Raw genomic sequence first — 10,843 nt, forward strand, 5'->3', positions numbered from 1 at the left:
CTCTGATCAAAATCAGAGTGGCTGAATGGATACAAAAATAAGACCCATATATATGCTGCCTAGAGACTCACTTCAGAGTTGAAGGCACACACAGAAAGTGAGGGGATGGAAAAAGGTACTCCATATAAAACGAAATAAGAAAATTGGAGAATCAATGAGACAAAATAGACTTTAAAACAAAGACTGTAACAGGAGACAGAGGATTTACATAATGATAAAGAGGTAACTCCTATAAGAAGAAATAATAAATGTAAATTTATATGTATTCAACATAAGAACATCTAAATACATAAAGCAAATATTAACAAAACAAAAGGGAGAAAATCGACAGTAATACAATAAATACGAGACTCTAATACCCCACTTACATCTTTTCCAAACACGACCCTGTGAGACTAGAAATAAACTACAAGAAAAAATTTGCAAAAAAGCAAACGTGGAGGCTAAAAAAATATCCCATTAAACAACGAATGTGTCATTGAAGAAGTCAAAGAGATAATTTTAAAAATACTCGGAAGCAAGTGAAAATGTAAGCATTGATTCAAAAATCTATGAGAAACGGCAAAAACAGTTCTAAAAAGGCAGTTTATAGCAGTACAAGCCTACCGCAGGAAACAAGAAAAATTTCTAATAAACAATCTAACCTTGCACCTAAATGAACTAGGGAAAGAAAAAAAAAATAGAAAGTTGGTAGCCAAGGAAGAAATAATAAAGAGCAGAGCAGAAACAAATGAAAGAGAGACTAAGAAATAATAATAATAAAGATTAAGGAAATTAAGAACTGCTTATTTGAAAATGTAAACAAAACTGGTAAACCTCTAGCCAAACTCAAGAAAAAAAAAAAAAGCTAGGCCTCAAATAAAATCAGAAATTAAAGAGAAGTTATAACCAAACCATAGAAATACAGAGTGTCATAAGAGAGTACCACAATTATATGCCAACAAAATGGACAATCTAGAAGAAATAGATCAATTCCTAGAAACACACACTATCCTAAGACTGAGTCAGGATGAAGCAAAATATGAAGATACTGACTACCAATAGTGAAAATGAGCCAGTAATAACATGTTAATCATTCAGCTGTGTCCAACTCTTTGCAACCCTGTGGAGTGTAGCCCGCCAGGCTCCTCTGTCCATGGAATTTTCCAGACAAGAATACTGGAGGGGGTTGCCATTTCCTTCTCCACCAGTAATAAAAACAAACAAGCAAACAAACAAAAAAAAACTCCTAACAAAAGTCCTAGACCAGACAGCTTCACAGACAAATTCTGCCAAATATTTAAAGAAGAGTTAACATCTATCCTTTTCAAACTATTTCAAAAAATGGAAGAGGAAAGAATACTTCCAAACTCATCCTATGAGGTCAGCAGCACACTGATAACAAAACCAGAAAAAGACAACCCTCAAAGAGAAAATTACTGGCTAGTATCACTTCTGACACTCAAAGATGAGCTCCCCAGGTCGATAGAATGCTGGGAAAGATTGAAGGCAGGAGGAGAAGGGAACAACAGCAGTGAGATGGTTGGATGACATCACTGACTCAATGGACATGAGTTTGAGCAAGCCCCAGGAGATGGTGAAGGATGGGAAGCCTGGCATCCCACAGTCCATGGGGTCATAGAGAGCCAGACATGACTGAACAACAACAATCACTCCTGAACATAGATGTCGAACACCAAGGAAACCAGAATAGAAAGAGACACACGTACCTCAATGTTCATTGCAGCACTGTTTACAATAGCCAGGACATGGAAACAACCTAGATGTCCATCAGCAGATGAATGGATAAGAAAGCTGCGGTACATATACACAATGGAGTATTACTCAGCCATTAAAAAGAATACATTTGAATCAGTTCTAATGAGATGGATGAAACTGGAGCCGATTATACAGAGTGAAGTAAGCCAGAAAGAAAAACACCAATACAGTACACTAACACATATATATGGAATTTAGAAAGATGGTAATGATGACCCTGTATGCGAGACAGCAAAAGAGACACAGATGTGTAGAGCGGACTTTTGGACTCAGAGGGAGAGGGAGAGGGTGGGATGATTTGGGAGAATGGCATTGAAACATGTATACTATCATGTAAGAAACGAATCGCCAGTCTATGTTCGATGCAGGATACAGGATTCTCAGGGGTGGTGCATGGGGATGATCCAGAGAGATGATATGGGGTGGGAGGTGGGAGGGGGGTTCATGTTTGGGGACTCATGTACACCCGTGGCAGATTCATGTCAATGTATGGCAAAACCAATACAGTATTGTAAAGTAAAATAAAGTAAAAATGAAAAAAAATTTTTAAATGAATAAATAAATAAAGTAAGAAAGAGACTTTAGATTAAAAAATATATATATTAGGAAACCAAATTCAACAACACACTAAAAATATCATACACCACGACCAAGTAGCATTTACTCCAAAAATACAAGGATGGTCCCATATCCACATACACACAAATCAATCAGTGTGATAAGACCATATTAACAAATTGAGTAATAGAAATCACATGATCATCTCAATAGATGTGACTAAAAGTTTCTGATAAAATTGAACATTCACTTACGATTTTAAAAAAGCTTACATGAATGTAGAGGGAACATACTTCAACACAGTAAATGCTAGATGTGGCAAATATATAACCAACATAATCCTCAAGGGTGGAAAGCTGAAAGCATTTCCTCCAAGATCTGGACTAAGACAAGGATGCCCACCATGAGCGTTTTATTCAACATAGTATTGGAAATTCTAACCATAGCAATCAGAAAAAGAAATAAAATAAATCCAAACTGGAAAGGAAGAAGTAAAGCTGTCACTATGTGCAGATGACATGGTAAAAACATCTTAAAGACACCACCAAAATATTAGAATAAATTAATTCAGTAATGTTGCAAAATATTCATATATAGAAATCTGTTGCATTTCTATACACTAACTATAACTATCACGGGAGCTAAGAAACAATTCCATTTACGACTGCCTAAAAAACAATAAAATACCAAGGAATAACTCTAACCAAGAAAGTATAAGGCTTGTATTTAGAAAACTATTGTACAAAGATGAAAGAAATTGGAAATGACACAAGCGAATGCTCATGGAGTGGAAGAATTAATATTGTTAAACAACCATATTCCTCAAGGCAATCTACACGGTCAGTGCAGTTCCTGTCAAAACACCAATGGCATTTTTCATGGGACTAGAGCAAGTAATTCTAAAACTTTTATGAAAACAGAAAAGATCTTAAATAAGCAAAACAATCTTAAGAACCAAGTTGGAAACATTACAGTCCCTCATTTCAAACTATGCCACATTGCTACAGTAACCAAAAAAATGTGGTACAAAAAAATAGACACATGGATCAGTGGAACAAAACTGAAAGCCTAGAAATAAACCCACATTACATGGTCAGTTTATCCCAACAAAAGAGACAAGCATATACAAAGGGGCAAATACCACTTCTTTAATAAGTGGTGCTGGGAAAATTGGACAGCTGCATGAGAAGAATCAAATTGGACTACTTTATCACACTGTATACAAAAATAAACTCAAAATGAACTGGATTCAAATGTAAGACCTGAAACCATCCACTTCCTAGAAGAAACCATAGACTGTATGCTCTTTGACAATAATCTTGGCAATTTTTTTTTATATGTCTCCTCAGGCATGGGAAACAAAAGCAAAATAAACAAATGGGATTATATAAAACTAAAAAGTTTTTGCATAGCAAAGGGAACTATCAATGAAACCAAAAGGTAGTCTACTAATTGGGAGAAGATATGTGCAAATGATTTATCTGATAAGCAGTTAATAAACAAAATACACAAAGATGTCATATAAATCAACAACAAAAAATAAACAACCTGATTCAAAAATGGGCAGAGAACCTGAATAGACACTTCTCCAAAGACGACATACAGACGGCCAACAGACACAGAAAAGATGCTCAACATCACTACCCATCAGGGAAATGCAAACCAAAGCCGTAGGGAGATTGACATCTCGTACTTGTCAGAACGGCTATTACCAAAAAGACAACAAATAACAAGTGTTGGCAAGGATGTGAAGAAAAGAGAACTCTTGTGCACTCTTGGTGGGAATGTAAATTGGTACAATCACTATAGAAAAAGAGCACAGTTCCTAAAAATTAAAAGTAGAACTACTGTATAAGTGGCAATTCTGCTTTTGGGGATTTTTCTAAAGAAAAGAAAAATACTAATTTGAAAAGATATATGCACCCTTACATTCATCACAGGATTACTTGCAGTAACTAAGATGTGGAAGCAACCCAAATATCAATCAATAGATGAACAGATAAAGAAAAGGTAGTATATGTGTATATATGTACACACACACAATGGCATATTAGTCATAAAAAAGAATGAAACTTTGCCATTTGGAAGAAGATAGATAGACCTAGAGGGTACTTATGCAAAGTGAAATTTAAATCAGGCGTAAAAAGACAAATATTATATGATTTCACTTAGAATCTTAAAAAACACATGAGCAAACATAACAAAAAGGGAACAGTCATGGATACAGAGAACAAACAGGTGGTTCTGGGGGGCGGAAGCGGGGGTTGGGTGGGGATGAGTGAAAAAGGTAAGGGAGATTAAGAGACACAAATATCCAGTTACAAAAACAAATGAGTCACAAGGATGAAATGTACAGCATGAGGAGTAGAGTCAATAATACTGTAATGACTTTGTATAGTGACAGATGATAACCAGAGTTATCATCATTTTGTAACGTATAAAAATATCAAATCACTATTTTGTACATCTGAAACTAATATTACAAGTCAATTATATTTCAATTTAAAAAACTACCCAGAAGCTGTAATCAAATCTTTAAATTGTTGACAAAAACTGATTCTCTGGTATCATTTAATGACAACACTAGCCATGCCATTTAAAAATTTCGTATGTAGTAGAGAAATGTTTTGCGTATGGTTCCGAAACCATCTGAGCAGAGGGTGGGGGCAGGGGCTGAGAGGGGCGGCTAGCAAGCCTTGGCCTGCAGTCAGGGTGGGGTGCTGAAGCTCCAGCAAAGTTCCCAGGGAGAGGCTGGGGCTGGCGGCCGTGGGGATACGCTAAGAGGGCAACTCTGACACGGCTGTGGAATTAGATGCAACTGCCACTCCCAAAGCCAGAGAAGGTGCCTGAGGCAGCGGACAAAACACCGTGGGTGCTGTCCTAGCCTCAGAGGTGGCAGTTTTCACAAGGCTGTGAGCAGGCGTAGGCACTGCTCACACCTTGCTGGGGGCTTAAACAGCTTGGCCTCTCCTAGGGACCCACGAACTGGGGTCTTCTCTGGGAGAAATGGTAAAATGTCTATTTCTCACACCGTCTCTCTTAAGTTCCTGAAATATCTGTTGGAAATACTGAGAAAGGATGATGTGGAGAAAAGTGCCATCAAGACCATCTTTAAGGACAGGGAACCCCGGAGTGCTCTAGCCCACAGGGTCGTAGGGAGTCAGACGTGACTTAGTGACTGAACAACAAAAACAAAACCTTTTAAAAGTGAATTAAAATAAAACAATGAAAAAATTTCATGTGTAAGGAGAGATAGGTGGCTAATCAGGTGTAAATGAGGAATTGTAAAAAAAAAATGCTTTGAATTTGCTGAGGTTTTTCTCTTTTTTTGCTTATAAAAACTGAATTTTGATTAATCAGAAAAATGTTTATCTGTTGATAGATCTTACATCTGACATTGATTTGTAATGTGGTAATGCAGTCTCTTTCAGTAACTGAAATAATGAAGGAGCTGCCTTCATTATTTCTTTATTTCAGCAGAAACAAATGTGGAATCTAGCTTCCTTCTAAACCTCAAAAAAAGGGGGGCTTTCCCTAGTAGTCCAGTGGTTAAGAATCCACCTTCCAATGCAAGGGACATGGGTTTGATTCCTGCCCAGGAAACCAAGATCCCACATGTCATGGGGCAATTAAGCCCTTGCACACCAACTAGAGAGCCTATACACCTCAATGGCTGGGCCCACATGCTGCAACAAAGACCCGAGCACAGCCAAGAAAAGAAGGATCATACAGCATGATCAAGTGGGATTTATTTGGGAGATGCAAGGATGGTTTAGTATCTGCAAATCAAGCAATGTGATACACCACATTGACAAAATGAAGGATGAATATCATGCTATCATCTCAAGAGACACAGAAAAGTAGTTGACAAAATCCAACATCCATTTATGGTTAAAAACTCTCAAAAAAGTGGGTACAGAGGGAATGTACCTCAACATAATAAAGGCCACATATGACAAATCCACAGCTAACATCATACTCAATGGAGAAAATCTGAAACTTTTCTCTAAGATTAAGAACAAGACAAAGATGCCTATGCATACCACTTTTATTAACATAGTATTGGAAGTCCTAGCAGAGCAATTAGGCAAGAAAATGAAGTAAACAGCATCCAAATTGGAAAGGAGGAAGTAAAACTGTCACTATTTGCAGATGACATATTATATATAGAAACTTCTAGAGACTCCACAGACACACACAAAAAAATTAGAATTATAGAGCAATTCAGTACATTTGTAGGATACAAAAATGAATATATAAAAATGTTGCCTTTCTATACATGAAAAACTATCAGAGAAATTAAAACAACAAACTCATATACAATTGCATAAAAAGAATAAAATATCTAGGAATAAATTTAACCAAAGCAGTGAAAGACAACACTCAATATGGGAGAAAATAATAGCAAAAGAAACAATTGACAAAGCATTAATCTCAAAAATACATAAGCAGCTCATGCAGCTCAATATCAGGAAAACAAACAACCCAATCAGAAAGTGGGTAGAAGACCTGAACAGACATTTTTTCACAGAAGACATATAGATGGCTAAAAACACATGAAAAGATACTCACCATCACTCATTAGTGAAATGCAAATCAAAATTACAATGAGGTATCACCTCTCATCAGTCAGAATGGCCATCAAAGTCAACAATTCTACAAACAATAAATCCTGGAGAGGATGTGGAGAAAGGGAGCCCTCTTGCACTGTTGGTGGGAAGGTAAGTTGATGCAGCACTATGGAGAACAGAATGGAGATTCCTTAAGAAACTAGGAATAAAACTACCTTATGACCCAACAGGCAAGCACCCTGAGAAAACCATAATTTGGAAAGACACATATACCCCAAGTTTCACTGCAGCTCTATTACAATAGCCAGGACATGGAAGTAACCTAGATGTCCATCGACAAATGAATGGATAAAGTTGTGGTACATACAAACACTGGAATATTACTCAGCCATAAAAAGGAACAAAATTGGGTCATTTGTAGTGATGTGGATAGACCTAGACACTGTCAGACAGAATGAAGTTAATTCAGAAAAAGTATCGTATAGTAACATATACGTGGAATCTAGAGAAATGGTACTGATGTAACTATTTGCAGGGCAGAAAGAGAGACACAGATATAGAAAACAGACTTGTGGACACATGGAGGAAAGAGAAGGTGCGATGAATTGAGAGAACAGCATTGACATGTATACACTATCTTGGGTAAAATAGATAGCTGGTGGGAAGCTGCTGGGTAACACAGGGGGCTCTCAGCTTGGTGCTCTGTGATGACCTAGAGGGGTAGGATGGGAGTGGGCTGGGAGGGAGGTTCAAAGGAGGGACTATATATATACTTATAGCTGATTCGTGTTGTAGTACAGCAAAAACTAATACAATATTGTAAAGCAATTATCCTCCAATTAAAAAAAATTTTTTTAACTATAATGAGGTATCCCCTCATCAGTCAGAATGGCTATCATCAAAAAATCTACAAACAATAAATACTGCACAGGGTTTGGAGAAGAGAGAATCCTCTTACACTATTGGTGGGAATGTAAATTAGTACAACCATTATGGAGAATAATTTGAAGTTTCCTTAAAAAACTAAAATAGAACTGCCAAATGATCCAACAATCCCGTTCTTGGACCTATATCCTGAGAAAACCATAATTTGAAACGATACACTCTCTCCAGTGTTCACTGCAGCACTATTTACAACAGCCAAGACATGGAAACAAACTAAATGTCCAATGACAAGAATAAAAATGTGGTACATATATACAATAGAACATTACTAAACCATTAGAAAAAGGCAAAATAATGCCATTTGCAGCGACATGGATGGATCTAGAGATTACCACACTAAGTGAAGTAAGTCAGAGAAAGACAAATATATGATATCACTTACATGTGGACTCTAATAAAAAAGTGTAATAAACTTATTTACAAAACAGACTCACAGATCTTGAAACTTAACGGTTGCCAAACGAGAAATGTTGGATGAAATGATAAATTAGGAGCGTGGCGTTAACATACATACACTACTATACATAAAATAGATAACTAATAAGGACCTCCCATATAGCACAGGGAACTCTACGCAATATTCTGTAATAACCTATATGGGAAAAGAATCTGAAAAAGAATACATGTGTGTGAGTGTGTGTGTACATATACACACACACACATTATATATATGTGTGCATGTAAAATGATAGAGGTATTAACTAACCTCTGTATGGTAATCCTTGTACAATATAGATAGGTATCAAATCATCATGAAGTATACCTTAAATTTACATAATGTTATATTCCAATTATATCCCAATGAAGCTGAGGGAAAAAATTAGGCAAAGGAGGACTTGAATAGACACTTCTCCAAAGATGACATATAAATGACCAAAACGCTCAAGAAAAGGTACTTAATATCACTAACCATCAGAGAATACAAGTCAAAACTGCAATGAGATACTACTTCATATTCTTTAGGATGACTATTGCCAAAAAACAAAATTGGAAATAACAAGCATTGGTTAGGATATGGAGAAATCGGAACCCTTCTGCGTTGCTGGGGGCAATGTAACTGGTGCAGCCACGGTAGAAAACAGTATGATGATTTCTCCAAAAGTTCAATGTAGAATTACCACTTGATCTGGCAAAACCCATTTTAGCTAGGTACTCAAAAGAAATGAAAGCAGGTACTCGAACAGCAATGTATACTAATTTCACAGCAGAATCATATACACAATAAATACTGACACACACTTCAACACGGATAAACCTTGAAAACATTATGCTCCATGAAACCAGCCAGACACAAAAGGACAAACATTGTATCAGTCCATTTCTATGAGGTACCTTTTATAGACAAATTCATATGGAAGGAAAGGATAATAGTGGTTGCCAGAAGTGGAAGGAAAAGAATGGTTAATTACTGTTTAACATACACAGAGTTTCCGTTGGGGATGATGAAAAAGTTCTGGAGATGGAGACTGACGACAGCTGAACAACATTGTGAATGTCTTTAATGTACTTAAGGACACTGCATTATCCATTTAAAAATAGTTAAAATGGTAAATATGAATAAATAATATCTACCATAATAATAATTAATTTTAAAGTATCAAAAAATGGAGAAGAGATCCTTTTAATAACTCCAGTAACAGTTGGATCAGCAGAGCCTTCTCAAAATTAAAAATTATCAAAAAGTATCTGAGACCTTGCATTTGCCAAGAGCAACTGGCAATGCTTTCAATTGTATGAACTGAAAATGAAGTCGCTAAAAGTATAAATTTTAATGACTTAATGAATTTGCAGAAAAGTCAGAAAAATGATCAATCAAGGTGTCATACATTAATAATAAAGTATTACATATTAATAAAACTATGACACCAGAAATATTTTTGCAACTTATAAGTTTATATTGTTATTCAGTTATCACTATTACCCAATATTTATAACACAATAAAACATTTTTTTAAAGGAAAAAGCTTTCTATTTTAGGTCCTCTAATAGCAGTTTCCCCCTGCTTTTTGAAAAGGAGCTCCACTTTTCATTTTAACTGGTGATGTAGCTGGTTCTGTCTCTCAGCTTTTAGCCTTGAGAGCCTGTTTGTCTTTGACTGTGTCATTTCTATCTCAGTTTTCTCACCTCTCAAATGGGTATGGTGTTTACCTTGCTTTGTAGAATTGATGTGAAATTAAAACACACACACATGCACACAATGGTTTTTAAAAATTATAGGTACTTTAAAATATTGGTGGCATTGCTGCTGTTCATATGAAATATTTTATAATGAGTACCATTACTGGAGTCTTTAGACAAATACATTTCTTATCTAAAATGAAGAAATTTAATTCACTATTTTCTGTGGATATTTCCAGACTTTTGACAGAGAAGCAAAATGACTCATTTGATCCATAGTTATTATTTTTTAGCCTAGTGATTTCACAGATAAAATTTATTTCTTCACATGACTAAAAGCAAAGTATAAACTGAAGATGACACCAAAACACTAGACTTCAGTCAACACTTTTAAAGCCTAAAATTTCAAAGTGTTTCTGATAAACTCTCTTTTAAGCAACTCAATGGAAGAATAACACTAAGAGTGCTGAGTTCCCCAAGTTCTATCTCAATCTGTAAACACCAGATGCAGCTGAGTATAAATAAAAATACTGCTGTAAATAAAGGGGCAAAAATGCCCCATGAGGAGCTCTGCCAGACTAGAGGACAGAGTCTGAGCGCAAAGTGGCACTGACACAGAAGGTGGGGTGCTAAATCTGAACGCCCCATTCACAGACACTTAGAGCAGACTCTGACAGTACCCAGACCATTGGTCCTGTTGACTCACCCTCACTGGGGATTTCCTGAGTCTTTTATACATCTTCCTGCATCTTGCTAAACACCAGCTGTAGGTGACTGGCTTAGGGGTGTGGCCAGGTCCTTTGTGTCAAGAGGCTGGTCCTGGGGGACCAAACTTGCAACTGATCTGTAGGTTAACCAGCTTGTTTACGGTAGAATTCCAACGGCTCCACATC

This window comes from Capra hircus, chromosome 28, assembly GCF_001704415.2.
Source record: "Capra hircus breed San Clemente chromosome 28, ASM170441v1, whole genome shotgun sequence".
In the NCBI taxonomy this organism is placed as follows: domain Eukaryota; kingdom Metazoa; phylum Chordata; class Mammalia; order Artiodactyla; family Bovidae; genus Capra; species Capra hircus.